The sequence below is a fragment of the Diceros bicornis genome, chromosome 18, assembly GCF_020826845.1.
Source record: "Diceros bicornis minor isolate mBicDic1 chromosome 18, mDicBic1.mat.cur, whole genome shotgun sequence".
Lineage (NCBI taxonomy): Eukaryota > Metazoa > Chordata > Mammalia > Perissodactyla > Rhinocerotidae > Diceros > Diceros bicornis.
Window position 1 is genome coordinate 61735677 of NC_080757.1, and position 15723 is coordinate 61751399.

Below are 15723 nucleotides of genomic sequence, written 5' to 3' on the forward strand. Positions count from 1 at the left end.
CTGCCCCAGATGGGGCCCAGCTGGGCGTGCAAGTATGAGGGTGCATCTCACAGCACTCCCCGTGTGTGACAAGTCAGACAAAGGGGTCCCTGGGGACAGCAAGAGTGTGAGTCTGGCCGAGGGTAGCCTGTCACTGAGCTTACTGGGCCTTTCCCAGGGCCTGGATGACAGGAGGACCGGGCCTGAGGCTCTGCCCCTCCCTGGAGCCTTGAACCTCCTGCTGCTCCGGCCCCAGAGGGAGCGCTGGCGCTGGCAGGTGACCAGAGTGTGGGCCACCAGGAGGGAGCGTGGCCTTCAGACCCGCCCCTCAGGGTCCTCACTGCATCCCCACAGGGTGTTTTTGGCAGCATGACGTTCCTTGTTATGTCCTTGGTATTTGTTGGTTTGTTCAAAGGACTCTGCTCCAACACTGAGGATTCCCTCCCAGCTCAGCTGTCGTCTATGCAGCAAACATTTGCTGAGGGCTGAGTGGGAGCCAGCCTGGGGGCGTGCGAGAGGAGACTGCCCCACCCCTGCAATCCCAACCCTGCAGCCATGTGGAGGGGTAATGTGCAGGTTACAAGACACAAGGGGTCAGAGCCTTTCAAAGCCTCAGCTTTCCTTCTGACGCCTCCCTTGCCCTCACCCCACTCACCCTGAGTCACCTCAAGTCACCTGGAGGTGGGGGTGGGGCGGGCTGTGGGAGGAGACATTGCACCTCGTTCTCTCTCTTTGGCTGCCTGCCTCTGATTCTGTCACTGACTAGTGCCCCGAGGAACTCAAGGGTGGGTTTGGAAGCATTTAACTGTTGTTATGTTAAGGAGACAACCAGTAGCCACCCTAAAGCTAACCAAGCCTCCCTACAAGAGCTGCACCCATGACCTTGCTTTATTTTCGATGCGAAGATCTCTTCAAGAGGAGATTAAGCCTCATTACCATAATCTGCAGTGTACCCGCCTCTCTCTTTTGAATATTCATTCCCCAACCAAATAAAAGTTCTTCCTTCCCTTTGTTTGGGGACGCCATGACTTTGGAAATGATTCCTCATGGCCTCCTATTTGCTGCAAATACACTTTACTTTGTGAGACAACTTCCACTGGTGTAGAGTCTTATTTAACTCACCAAGAGGCGAGCTCACTTGGTTCGGTAACAAATTGGCGACTCAGAGGGGATGTACTCCCTTTGTGGTGCCTGTGTTGCCGGCTTGACTTGGCTGCCCTGTCGGGACACCCAGCGGCCGCACTGCGTGCTTTGCTCAGAGGATCTCTTTATGGAGGTGAGTGGCACCAACCCCACGGCATGGCTACAAGAGTTATTTTCTTAAGTTGTCTCACAAAGCCTCTCTGGGGCCTGGCTTTGGGGTTTGAGTCCCCATCCGGAGGTAGCCTGGCTCAGGGGAGTGAGAGTCCCCTCTGGAAGGATTGTGAAACTCAGCCACTCCAGAAGGGCTGACGCTCAGTTCTGGCGAAACGGGAGCAATCCCTGGTGACTAGTCAGGAATCAGACCCCATCTGGAGACTGAATCTCACCTGGAATGCACTGAGTCTGTCTGTCTAGGGGTCAGGTCCCCTCTGGAGATTGAATCTCATCTGGATTGACGAGGTGGGGGTTTGAGGCCCCCTGAGGTCAAATTTGTAGTCTCAGCCTCCTTTTGTGGTCTTTTTTTTTTTTTTTTTTGTGAGGAAGATCAGCCCTGAGCTAGTATCCACACCAATCCTCCTCTTTTTGCTGAGGAAGACTGGCCCTGGGCTAACATCTGTGCCTATCTTCCTCCACTGTATATGGGACGCTGCCACAGCGTGGTCTGACAAGCGGTGTGTCAGTGCGCACCCGGGATCTGAACCCTGGCAGCCAGCGGCAGAGCGCACGCACTTAAACACTACGCCGCGGGGCCGGCCCCTCTGGTGGTCTTAATGAAAGCTCTCCTCTGGGTTCTGGTTTCAGAGAGTCTGCGCTCCACCTCTGGGAGCTCTCCTGGTTTGGGGGCACCTGGAGTGATTCCAGGTTGGCCCCTGGGTCAGTCATTTGACTGACAATCTGGTCAGTTATGGGGACAAGAGACCTGTATTCTGTAAACTATCCTTTGGGGTTGTGTTACCTCAGCGCAGGAACTGTTGTCTGTGTGACCCTTATCTTGATAATCCTTGGGAAGAGGCCATGAGGGCAAGGCCTGATCACCTTTTTCCCTTCTTTTTCCTCTTGTTCGTCACCTCCTCTTTTGTCAGCACGTCGAGGTTAAGTTCAGGCTGGACCTGAGCAGAACCTGGACCTTCTGCAAAATTGAAAACTTGAAAACCTTTTGCCAGGGACTTACTCTCAACCTCAGCAATAGGATCCCTGGCTCCCTGGGCTGAGTGGGACTTGACTAGATCTTGTAACTATATTGATGCCCACAGATGGGCTCAGCACCCTTCTCCGGCCCATTGTCAGTTGGACACTGGCTTTGCGCCCATGGGGAGTGCCCCAGGCATCCCTGGAGACTCACGCCTTGGGTCCGTTTTGACTGATTAGAAACACTTTCAATTGGATGCCTTATGCCCCAGAAACTCCATCTTAAAGAAGACTGCTTTCTGTGTCTTTATGATGTGTGTTTTCTGCTCCCATCTTCTCTAGAACCCAAGAGCCGTTCTTTGAAATGCAAATGTTTCTCAGAAATGAGTGAGTTTTGTATTGTGCCTGATTCATTTTAGTGTCTCTGTCTGTGTCTATCTGTGTGTTCGTGTGTGTCTATATGTATGTGTGGGGGATCAAGGTTGGCCACCTCAAAATGGGTCTCTTTACCTTGATTCTTTTGGGAGCAGGGGAGTCTGAGGGAAGCCTTGACCTCCCCCACCACTCATTGCCTGAAAGAATTTAAGATAAGAGGACTGTCCCCAGGATAAGCCATCACAATAAATAACTCTGGGTATCGATAAACTGGTAGGGTCCTTGCTAAGCCCATTCTAATCAAAGTGCTGTTTACCAGACATTTACCTTTGTAAGGGAAATCTCCATTTGTAAAGGTATCTGCCTCTCTGTACCGAGAAGGCGGGGGATGACCTCATCTCTAGAAACTTATCAATGTGGAAGGTGAGGCCTTAAATCAGATTCCACCCAGTTATTCATAACTAGAGAGACTTGTGCCTGATTCAAGACAGTAATTTTAAAACAATAGCTGTGGGCCTGCCCTGTGGCCTAGCGGTTAAGTGCTTGCGCTCCGCTACTGGCGGCCAGGATCGGATCCCGGGCCTGCACCGACGCACCGCTTCTCCGGCCATGCTGAGGCCGTGTCCCACATGCAGCAACTAGAAGGATGTGCAGCTATGACCTACAACTATCTGCTGGGGTTTTGGGGGGAAAAATAAATAAATAAAATTAAAAAAAAAATAGCTGTGGAACCTCTGTGTATGTGTGTCTATATGTACGTTGTAAATGTGAGATATTTTTCTACCTCCGGATGGTATGTCCAAAATTAAGAGCTCTATTGAAATTGGCTTAAAGTAAGGGCTTACATAAATTCTAAATGTAATAGAAATTAACCTAAATGTCTTTTTTTTTTTTTGTGAGGAAGATCAGCCCTGAGCTAGCAACTGATGCCAATCCTCCTCTTTTTTCTGAGGAAAACTGGCCCTGAGCTAACATCCGTGCCCATCTTCCTCTACTTTATGTGGGACACCACCACAGCATGGCTCGACAAGCAGTGAGTTGGTGCGCGCCCAGGATCTGAACCAGCGAACCCCGGGCTGCAATAATTATAGTTTGTGACAAGTGTACTTAAAATAACTTACAAAATCTCTTTGGTAACTTGAAACTTTGAAGTTTTGCTAGGTTAAGGATACAAATTCATTGTGTTTTTAGATCATTTTCAAATAAGATATTAGATATTAATTACTAAATATGTTTGTCTACTTTTGGCTTATTACAGAAAAACTAAAAGGTGTTTTGGGTCTATTGGTAAACAAGTCTTGTGTTTTATCAAGATTGTACTATAAAGCAACATGTTTCCAGAAACTGTTAAAAGTATTTGTAGGTTTGTCAGGCCAGGGAAGGCTAACTTCTCGTTTATAATTTCTTACTTAGTTTTTACTTAAAATTAAGGTTTCTAAGGGTTAAAATTCTAATATGTGATTAAAGCTACTAAAAATTAAAGAAAATATGGTTGTATTCAAGGAAAGTAAGATATGTTTTCAGTAAAGAAAGTATAAATAATGGAAATATTTTTGTTTGGTTTGTTAAGAAAGATAAATTTGTTCTAAAGTACTAAAAGGGAGGAAAGGAAGGCACAGGACAAATTCTGAATGTAAAAAGTGACAAAATTTTTGAAGGTAAAACCCTGAAGAGTTATGCATGGTCAAGTTGGTTAAGATTAAACTAAATCCAATTAAGTAAATGAGTTTTAAGTCAAAAGTAAGCTGGTGCCCTCATTCTCTTAAAAGGATAATTTTCTTGAACTTGATAAAGAGATTATAAAAAGTTTTTCTTTGTCTTTGAATTAGTCTACCCAAAAGACAGAAACTATGTTTTGTTAACATAATTTCCTATGTTCAGGGAAACTGAGGTCTCTGTATTAAGGCTTTTTGGACTGTTTTAACTCTCTGTTTGCCCTTGGCTGTTTCTGTTGTCACTTTGTTTGAATGCGTAACTAAACATTATTTCAACAGCAACAAGATCAGCATTTCTTAATCTTGTCTGACCAAGAGTTTTAAAACCTTTTGATAGTTTTGACAAACTCCCCCAAATTCAAATCTTAAATAAAATCTTTCTTTTGACTTTTTTCTTTGAGAATTTTCGAATTCTCAAAGAAATTTGCTCTCTTCCCATAAGAAGGAAGATACTAAACCTATCCGGCATATTCGGTATGTTAAATTACATGGAAGGCATTGTCAAATAAGTGATGATAAACCTTCTCAGGTGGTATTATGTGGGTGAATGTTATTGACATAGGTGTTTTGAAATCATATAATATTACTGAAATTCTGATCTGTCTTGGTTATCAGTTCAGTTCTTGTTGTTATTTTGAAGTATTGTATGTCACAAAATTAACCAAATTTCTTTGTCAATTGCCATTTTGGGGTCTTGTTGTTTACAGACAGTTATTGTTTGATGCTTTTGCAAAATACATTTCATCTTCAGAGAAATTCATGGAGAGGACTCTGGTGCTTACTCTAGAATACAGGTTTCTGATAAAATTTCAGATTACAAAACTAAACTAGGTAAGAAATTCTAAAACTCTAATGGAGAAACTAATGGCCCCATAAAACCGCTAACAGAAGATTAAGATCAAGAATCGATTACACAGGACTGAATGAACTGATGAGGATGATTATAATTTTTTATAACTTCATTTGAAATATTGGTGATTTAAAAAAAAATTTTTTTTTTTTCAGATTTAAGGAAACTTATTTTTTCTTCTCTTTCAAGCTAGCTATGACTTATAGAAATTTGGTAAATTATACCTTTGTGAGTAAAATTGAAACATTTATCTTTCTCTCTACCTGATCACTCCAGAATTTGGAAACTCCTAGTAAGTGAATATTCTTATTTCATGGAAATATAGTTATTTGCATAAGTTCAATAAAAATCTGTTCTCCTTATAATAGGACACAATTGGAAATATTGGTTATAAGATAAGGCTTTGACTGGAATGTCATATTTAAGAGAAACATACAGACTCAGATATGACAAGACAGCTTTTGAGGAATGAAGGTTGACTTTCTGGAATAAAGCCACTTGGAAATGTTGGCCTGATACCTAGTTTACAGAAGTTCCAAGCAATCTTACCTGGGTGAGCAAGGAATATCACTTAGCTGGCAGGTGCAAGGAACATCTATTTAGGGGGACCTCAAGAAGAGAGGAAGTCACCCAAATCTCTAGGTATTGCAGGCGAAGTCTGATGACAAAATCCTTGGCTTGGCTTTCCTGGCCTCGAGCGGCCTTTGAAGTTGAATTTGAGACTCCTTATAACAAGTTCCAGCAAAGCAGATTTAAAAGAGCCTGTAGGATCAATTGCGATTCTTGCTGTACTTATGTAAATAATTGAGTCAAATTTATTGAAACTAGACTTATTTTACAAACTAGTTAGTCTTAATTTGGCTATCTTTGATAAAAATGAAGGTGATTTTAGAGAGAAAAATTATTTCAGTGGAAACTATAGTACACATTTGTGGATATTGGATCCTAGTTCTGTTACTTGTCTTTGAGGTTTTGTTTTACATCTGTTAACTGGACTGGATCCTGAATTCTAGTCTCCTGAAATATCTGGCTACAAATCTCTGAACTAACGTTTTCAGTTTTCCCATCATTTTCATTTGGAATCACTGAGAACTGAGCCTGCACTCTTTCCTGAAGCCCTGCAAACTGAAGCAGAACAACTTGATATAAACTTAACAGAGATCACCACGATAGCATGCCTGTTGCTGTAAGCCACTCAAAGGGAAGCTACAACAGATATGATGCTGACATCTAGAAATTTTCTTAACTGGTTGTCCTTTGAACTCAGAAACTGGTTTATAACTTACTCCAACCAGTTACCTTGTTTTTCTTTTGTTTCCCTAGAAATGCTTCTTATTAAATACCTGATTGCTTGCTTCCACAATATAGGCCTAACTTTTACAAACAACTCGGGGCCATGCCTCTGGTGACCTGCAAACCTATTTGAAGATTAGCTGTAAATTCTGCTCTGCTGGTCCCTTTGACGACACCCATGCTCAGTAGGAAGCAGTTACAGAAGATGGACCTTTGACCTGTGCCCCTCAAGAATGAGGAGCAGGATAAAACTAGAGGGGGAATTTGTCACCAACTAGTGCCCCAAGGAACTCAAGGGTGGGTTTGGAAGCATTTAACTGTTGTTATGTTAAGGAGACAACCAGTAGCCACCCTAAAGCTAAACAGACCTCCCTACAAGAGCTGCACCCATGACCTTGCCTTATTTTTAGTGCAAAGATCTCTTCAGGGGGCCGGCCCCATGGTGTAGCGGTTAAGTGCATGTGCTCCGCTGCTGGCAGCCTGGGTTCGGATCCCGGGCTTACACTGACGCATTGCTTGTCAGGCCATGCTGCGGCAGCGTCCCATATAAAGTGGAGGAGGATGGGCACGGATGTTAGCTCAGGGCCAGTCCTCCTCAGCAAAAAGAGGAGGACTGGCATGGATGTTAGCTCAGGGCTGATCTTCCTCACACATGAAAAAAATCTCTTCAAGAGGAGATTAAGCCTTATTACCATAATCTGCGGTATACTCGCCTCTCCCTTTTGAATATTCACTCCCCAACCAAATAAAAGTTTCTCCTTCCCTTTGTTCAGGGACGCCATGACTTTGGAAATGATTCCTCATGGCCTCCTATTTGCTGCAAATACGCTTTACTTTGTGAGACAACTTCCACTGGTGTAGAGTCTTACTTAACTCACCAGGAGGCCAGCCTACTTGGTTCGGTAACAATTCCCTTTGTTCCCCGAGAATTCCCCGAGAATCAGAGCACTTCCCTGGGAAGACTAACCACAACCTAACTACAGGGCAGTCCAGGGTCTCATGTCCCCCAAGGACTCGGGCTGGGATGAAGGACAGCAGCTTCCCTTGATCCCAGGCCCTTCCTGGCAGACACCATCCACCAGCCCCGTGGGAAGAGGAGTGAGGTTCTGGGAGGCATCTCGGAACGAGCAGTTCTGACAAGGGAAGCTCCTCAGCTGGGCCAGGATGAGAAAGACCTCCAGGGGCTGCTTGCAAATGGAAGTCAAGGGGAGGGCCCCTGGGGTCTCTGTCCCTGCGGGAGAGGGTTCGGGGAGGGGGTCTTCCCCAGAGACCCGTGGGCAGACACTAACCTGGAGGAGCCGGGGGTTTCTCAGGCTGCCAGAGGCTCAGGGCTGCACTTGTTTTGGGAACACTCCTGTGACATTGGCTACAAGAACGAGGCCTGGATGCATCTGGTGAGGAACTTGTTTTTTTGTGTGTTTAATTTTCTTTTTTCTTTTTTTTTTGGTGAGGAAGATTAGCCCTGGGCTAACATCCGTGCCCATCTTTCTCTATTTTATATGGGTTGCCGACCACAGCATGGCTTGACAAGCCGTGCATTGGTGCATGCCTGGGATCCAAACCTGCGAACCCCTAGCTCCTGTAGCAGAACGTGCGAGCTTAACCGCGGAGCCACCGGGCCAGCCCCAGAGGAACTTGTTAAAATCAAAAGCCAACAGACACCAGCCTTGAAAATTCCCTGAGCAGGCGAAACCAGTTTAGTCATATGAGCAAAGCTGAATTTAGCTTATTCTGTAGGACTAAGTTGACGTGGGGCATTTCTTGCTTAGGTCTCTGGAAATCATGAGCCAAACTTGAATGCTCTCCCAAGCTTGATAGGAGGTAACCACTGACCAATTCCCTACCACTTAGGAAAACTCCAATTTTATGACCAATCCCTGGGAAAGTAATCAGTCAACACTCCTCACTCCCTCAGCTGCGTGGTAACAATGCGCCTGGGGCCTCCTGCTGCGTTTTGGTTTGAATGGGAACTGTCTTTTTGGTGTGTGCACAATTAACTTTCACTAACTACTACTTTGGTGATTTATTGGTTTTACTTCTGTTATTTCTGAACTTTTGACAAACTTGAGGGACTCCCAGAAGCCAGGGCCCCTCTGATGATGGTGTCTGGGCGCCGGCAGCACCAGGCAGCCAGACCCCAGATTGTGCAGACAGCATCGTCCGCTTTCATTTAAAATACGTTATATATTTCCAGAAAAGCTAGAAGGATATAGCCTGTTGTCAGGAAGTCAGTCTGAGTAGGGGAACCACAAGTTTTTGCAGTTTCTTCTACTTTTTCCCTTTTTTTCCCAAAATTTCTACAATGGACAGATGCTTAAACAATCGGGAAACTGTTCTTTAAGAATAAACAACAATTTTTATTAGATTTGTTGACGCAAAATAACCAGTAACCTTTCTATCGATAAGAGAAATAAAGTGAGTTTACTTGAGCCAGAGTGAGGATTATAACCTGGGAAGGCCTTAGAAAGCGTTCCAGAGAAGCATGGTTTACAGTCCAGTCTTTTGTCTCTTTGGAACAAAGAACATACATTAAACACACCCAGGATGCATTTTTATTAAAATTTCAAAGAGGTATCCAGTTGCAAATTAGCAGGTCAATGTGACAGTGATGTCAGGAAAGGGACTAATCCGGGCGTTACCAGTAGGGCATAGGAGGGGAAGTATGCATTCTTAAGAGAGTGTATTTAATGGTTAAGCAGATGTACAACATATGTTTGATAGGCCATAAGTCAGGCTGTTCAGTTCAAGCCAAATCAGTTTCGAACCCGAGTAGTTACCCCATATATCTGAATATGTGAAAATCTCTTGTCGGATTAAAGAGAGAAGGATTGACTGGGGAGAAGGGGAGAGGTGAGTGACCCCATGGGGCTGACTCAGGCTCCCTCCCTGAGGCCCAGGCGGTGGGTGGAGGGGGCGGGACAGGCTGAAATGCTGTGGGATCTGGGTGGAGGACTCTGGATCCTCCAAAGGGTGTCTCCCCTCCCCTCCAACCCACACAGACTTTCTCAAGGGAGGAGCCGTGGGGCCCTGGCACCAACTCGATGCCCCACCTGGGTGAAGCATCACCTCAAAGCCACCTGGTCAGGGGCAGTCCAGACTCCTGGATAGTCGCTGAGGGGCTGCAGGCTGGTTGGGCTTGGCCCCCTCCCCTCGGAGGCTCACTCAGCCTTAAGAAAGGGTTAGGTGCTGCCCAGGGTCCAGGGGGACAGTTTGGGAAAAGGCTTCAGCCACCTTGGCCTGATGAGATTAGCCCTGGGCTCCAGGACATTGCAGGAATGGAGACACCTCTTGGCCCTCCTCTCCCCCAACCCTTGATGCCAGCCCTGATATCAGTTCCCCTACATTGAACCCAGCATATACGGGGTTAAAAACCAAAAATCACTCATTCCCCCTTCCCTGCTTCTCTAAGGTCCCTTCATATGTAGATATTGGTTGTTTTAGCTTTCTATCCCTGAGTTCCACAAGGCAGATGGAGGTAACAGAATGTTAGAAGACCAGGTGGCTTCACACTGAGTTCTGGAGTTCTGGCTAATTACCAGTTCTTGAGGTTTGTTACAGGGAGACTGATATCCTGAAATTATCAAGAAGCTGAAGCTCCTCAACTGGTTCCTGGCACCGAATCCACCATCCACCAGGGAGACGTTGAAGGAGACCCACCTGCGATTCCCTTATCTCGCCCTCCTCCCTGCCAGCAGCCTCACAAGGCCAAATACAGGCTGGTGGGAAAGTGCTGACCAGCAAGGCCACAGGCTTCCCCTCCCTACAAACAGCTACATTCCTCACAACCTGTAAAACTCCAACTCCTAATGCCTCAGGAGGACTGTGGGTCTTGGGGCACGAGCCCACTGCAGCCTCATTTTGCTGGCAAAATTAAACCATTTTTCTTTTCCTCAATCCCTGGTCATTGTGTTCATTGATTCGGCTACGGTGACAGGGTCCCGATTTTTTCTGGTTACACCCTCTTTGGTCCCCCCACAGCTGGCTCTCAGGTTGTTCACTCTGCCATCTGCATTTGACCTCTGACGCCTTTTCTTGGCCAGAGGCATCCTGGCCCAGGGCTGGACCAAACAGGCCTGAGACCACTGGGTCTGAGACTAACAGGCATTCCATGTCCAGAGCAGGGAATGTCAGCCCAAGGCCACATGACCAGAGGGGACTGTGGGGGAGGGCTATGAGTAGGAGATGGACCATGGTGGTCAGTGAATCCTGAGCAAGCACAGGCAGCCCTTGGCCCCAGAGACAGGTTCAGGCACATGGGCCTCAGCCAGTCAACACATGCCTGTGGGTGGTCCCCACATTCTGGAGCCTGAGGCCGGGAATGTACCGGAAGCCAGCCCCAGGGGGAGGCCCACAGACGGGAGGGCAGAGCTGAGAGAACAGCTGGCTGGGCCGAAGACCGCTGCTCGGGATTTGTAGAAAACCGAGGGGACATTCCACACCGGGCTGATTCGGGGTGTAAGGTGTGGGCAGAGGGCAGCAAGGCTGGGGAGGGGGGCGGAGAGGCTGTGTAGACAGACAGCTGCCCAGCCATGCACATTTCCTTCTGCTAGGGGTCAGCAACTGAGGGCGTTTTGTTGTGACGATGTCCCTGCTCTTCCAAGTGGACAAACACCTGCCATTCTGCACACAATAGGTGCTCAGTGAACGCTGCCCAACAGGCGAGGGCGTCCCCTTGAGCAGAGGTTCTCAATCCCTTTCCCACACTGGGAAGAAGCACTCATATGCGCAGCGCCTCAGCCCTCCCACAGCCCCTCCTCCCCCTCTGGAGGTCGGGGCTCTTCAAAGGGGCAAGTGTGTTTTCTGAAAAGTTGGAGTTACGTCTGCTTCATAAAACACACAAACTATTCCCAAAACTTGGTGTGTTGCCATTGGTCACAGAATCTCAGGCCTTGACAGGTGGGAGTGCTAGCGATGGTCCCACACCATGTGGTTAATTTGATGCCCAGTTTGAGGACTGGCCGGCCGGCGGTCCCACCAGAGCACGGTGCGGGCGTGCCTCCACCGTTCTGCATTTGGATGCCCTTACTTCTGCTGCTCCTGCTTCTGTGCCGGCATTTCCCGACACATTCTAACTCAGTCAGATATTTTCAACTTCTATGTGTCTTTTATTTTAGATGTGCTTCTTGTAGATGGTGTACAGCAGACTTTTATTTGTTTGATCTTTTTTTTTTTTTTAGAAAGATAAGACATCCTTTGTGTCTATAAGGAAATTTATTTCATTCACAGTTACTGCAGTTACCTGGATTTTATATGTCCTATTTCCATACTTCTAACATACTCTTAAACTTTTAACAAAGTAAAGTCAATAATATTTAGAAAATAAATGTACCCATTTCAATATATTCTAAACATGACCCCTTCAAGCATTCCATCTCAGAGCCTGGTCTGTGGGAACCAGGGGCCCAACATCCAGAATGTTGGGAACTTCTGCAACACTGAACCACAAGTCTTAAAACATGTGCTTTTCTGGTTTAATCAGAATTTATAATTGTATTTACATTGACAAAACCTTACTATGTGGCTCTTTCTCCCCACCCTTTTTGCATGCGGAGTGTCTGCGACTTAATTTCCATTTGCTGTTGGATTTCCCAAGTGCCTTTCAAACCATGGATGCTGTACCTCCCTGCTTCAGCTGATGAAGGATTTGAAAAAGATTCAGGGCTAAAGGAATGTGGCGAATGTTTGCTTCTAAAGGAACAGACTGACCAGGAATCAAGGAAGTCGCCTGGATGTGGGACTCTCTCATCACTTGTTCATCCCCGGCTAGCTCACTGGGTGAGGGGCACTTGTCCCAGGGTGGGGGGTCGTCCCTTCTTGGAAGCCACGCTAGCGACTAGGTGGAGGGCCTTGGACAGAATGGCTGGCCCACGGAGGAGCCCAGCCTCTGACTCTATGTGCCCAAGACCATTGTCCTGCTGGTGAGCCAAGACATTTGGGAGGCAGGCGAGAAAATCGGACAAGGTTGAGATGGCGGTGGGTTGAGTTCCTGCTCTCCATTTTCCAGGAATCCTCACTAGCAGTCAGCATTTCCTTGTAGGTTCCAAGGGAGCAGAGCCTCAGTGATGTCTGCCCAGAAGGGCTGTGTCAGCCTGGGCATCTGCTTCCTGCTGTCTCCTCTGTCCTGAAGGCCCATTGCATGGCCCTGAATGGTGGCCAGCTTTCTAGAAGCCCCCTCGGCCCTTTCTGGGAATCAGGGCTGGTCCAACAGGGTGTCTGTGGCCCTCAGCCCTTAAATCAGAAGGAAGATGGAAAAATCAGTGTTTGCTCTGCCCAAGGAGGCAGGTGCTGGGTGCGAGGGCAGAGGGCCAGTGGGGAACAAGGTTATCTGGAGAGGTCCCTGCCCATCCACACAGGCCTTCAGGGTGTTTGCCACTGGGGGAGGGAGTCCCATTCTGCCCTTGGCCCCTGGTTGGCAGGTTGGAGTCAGCATGCTCGGGGGTGCTGGGCCTGGGGCCCGCTTGCACTGACCAGACCCATATCACCAGTGCACAGGTGCTGCCCTCGATGAATGCCTGGCAAGCCCCCTGCTGGCTGCCGCATGCTAGGGAAAAGTGTCTACAGGAGGAGTCGTGTGTAACCAGTAAGTGATAGCATCCTGGTCACGGTGGGCAGGCTCCCTGTGGCGGCCTGGGGGGTCTCTGTGTTCATCTCCTCATTCCAGCCTCCACAAGCGCCCCACCTCTGCTCAGAGAGGGAACTGCAGGGTGACCCTGCTCCATGTCCCTCAGGGGCCCAGGCTGACTGAGGCCCCTACCTGCTGACAGCACCATCTCCACGTGGCTCCTGAACTGCCGTGGACAGCCCACACTTGGCTCACCCGCCTGGCTGCAGGTGTTGCGGTCACTCCTGCCTGCGGCCCCACCTGTCTGCAGGGCAGGCTCGTGGAGAGTCTGGGAGACTCTCTGCCTCCTTCCAGCCCAGATCCAGATGGACACTTTGTTCTCGTGACAGACACCAACATAGTGGACATTTCTCTTTTTCTTTTTCTTCTTTTGTTTAATCTTCACCCGAACACCTTTGAGAGCTGGCATAGTGACTTCAGCCTGAGTCCCAGGATGGATGGGCCGGCTGGAGACCGTCAGGAAGGCTCCGCGCACGGGAAGCGCTCTGCTGCTCCAGCTCACCTTGGACGTTCATCAGTCTGCCTGGGTGACTGTAGCCATTGTCCTGGGCTCAGCTTGTCCCTCCTGGGTCACAGCCAGATGAAGGAGACTCTCTCAGGAAAATACCTCCTTGCCCCTCCCAAGACTGCTGACCTCTCGGCCTCCACTGCTTCACACCAACCACAGCCTCGCTTTTTTGCAAAAACGTAAATGTCCATCAACTGATGATGGATAAACACAATGTGGTCCATCCATGCAATGGAATATCACTCAGCCTTAAATAGGAATGAAGCACTAGCACACGCTACAACACAGACAGGCCTTGAAAACATCATGCTGAGTGAGAAAACATCAGACACAAAAGACCACATAGCGTATGTTCCGTTTATATGAAACATTCAGAACAGGCAAATCCACAAAGATAGAAAGTAGATTGATGATTGCTGGAGGCTTGGTGAGGGGGATGGGGAGTGACTGCTTAAGGGGTACAGGGCTTCCTTTTGGGCTGATGAAATGTTCTGGAACTAGGTGGTGGTGGTGATTGCACAATATTGTGAATGCACTAAATGCCACAGAATTGTACTCGTGAAGAAAGCCTGTTGGGCTGGGTGTCCGGTGGCCCTTGACCTTGAGCAGGGCCTGCTCCCCCATCCTCTGTGTCTGGCTCCCAGTGGAGCTGAGGGTGGCGGCACAAACCCACCTCTGCTGAGTATGCCCCAGCTGCCTCTGCACACACACCCAGCTCTGGCCGGGGTCACAGCCATGCACCATCCAGTGTCCGTGGAATCCTGACTCAGGTCCTCCAAGCCCACTGAGGGGATGCTAGGTGGCACAGGAGGATAACACTGTTCTCGCCCTAGAGTAGGCAGGGGTAAGGCTGAGGGCTGAGAGCGGCTGATGTCCAAAAGAGAGCTTTCCTACTGGAAAAGCTCCAACTTCCACACACACACAGAGAACAACAAACCAGGAGCCCCTCCATTTCCGGTCTCAACTCCTGGCCCCTTCCATTTCCTCCCCCAGCCCCTTGCAAGCAAGGCCTTGGGACCGGCTCCAGCTCCGTGTGGAGGACGAGTAATAGCTGGTTTTAATTAGAGTGATTCCTTTACCTCCTCCCCCACCACGTTACTGGCCCTCCCCCTTTCCTGACTGTGGAGACATCAGCTTGCCTTCCGAATTTGCACACTGCTTAGATCTGTAGACCACGGCATCAGCTTAACAGCATCTTTCTTGGAGGTTTTCTAACTATAAGACTGTGAGAATCAGGCTAACGTCTTCTAAGACACAAGTCCTGGTTCCGAAGCCATTGATACAAAGGACTGTTAAACTTACGAATTTAGAATTTATATGAAACATCCAGACAGAAAGTACAACCACACGGGTTTCCTGTGTCATCTGGGGCTGAGGATGCCAGCACCTTTTAGCCTAAACGTCCTGAGAGGCAAACATCTAGAGTTCTTGCTTTTCAAAAGGGAGCAGAGTTTTCCGCTCTAGCCGAGGGCGGAGCCTGGGCTGTCTGCCACGTGGTGCATCACTCCCTCCACGGGCAGGCCAGACCCGGCAGCGGGGATAGCATGTCACTTTCCCACATTGCTTGGTATCTTCAAAAAGCTTGAATGTTAAGGAGTTGGTGTTTTAAGCCGTGTCAGAATGATCCTGGAATCAAACCCTTTCAACATGACATGAGCATCGTGTCTGGCGTCCACAGGCGGGCCCAAGCACCTCCCACTTCTCGGGGCCTCTCTCCAGTTCCCCTCAGACAGAGTACAAAGTTTTCAGGAAGCCAGCCATTGTCAGGCCCTGAGCAGGCTGCACGGAATTTTCTGCAGACGAGGGTGAACTTTGGCCCAGAATGCGGGCTCTGGACTCTGACACAGCGCTTCGAGTTTCTCCAGTTATCAGGGGACCACCCCCAGCCATGGGGGCTCTGGGCCTGGTCAGCCCGGCGTGAACTCGGCTGTTTGAGGCCTGAGACCCTCGGGAAGGGGCCAGGCCTCCCAGAACTGGCCTCACCCCGGCTTGAGGTTGAATACACCTGGGTTTGCACATGCGTGTCATCCAGGGCCTGGCACAGGGCGGGCCCTGGAGAAGCGTGACCATCTCTGGAGCTTTGTTACAAAGATCAGGTCCGGGGCCAGAC

The 15723-nt window shown here is 48.4% G+C and overlaps 1 long non-coding RNA gene across 1 annotated transcript; it reads left to right on the forward strand.

Annotated features, from left to right (window-relative positions):
- Positions 1-985: 985 nt before the first annotated feature.
- Positions 986-10377, forward strand: LOC131417888 (uncharacterized). The gene is made up of 2 exons (XR_009222768.1): positions 986-1255; positions 10042-10377. It is a non-coding gene; the product is annotated as an uncharacterized LOC131417888 (long non-coding RNA).
- Positions 10378-15723: the final 5346 nt, after the last annotated feature.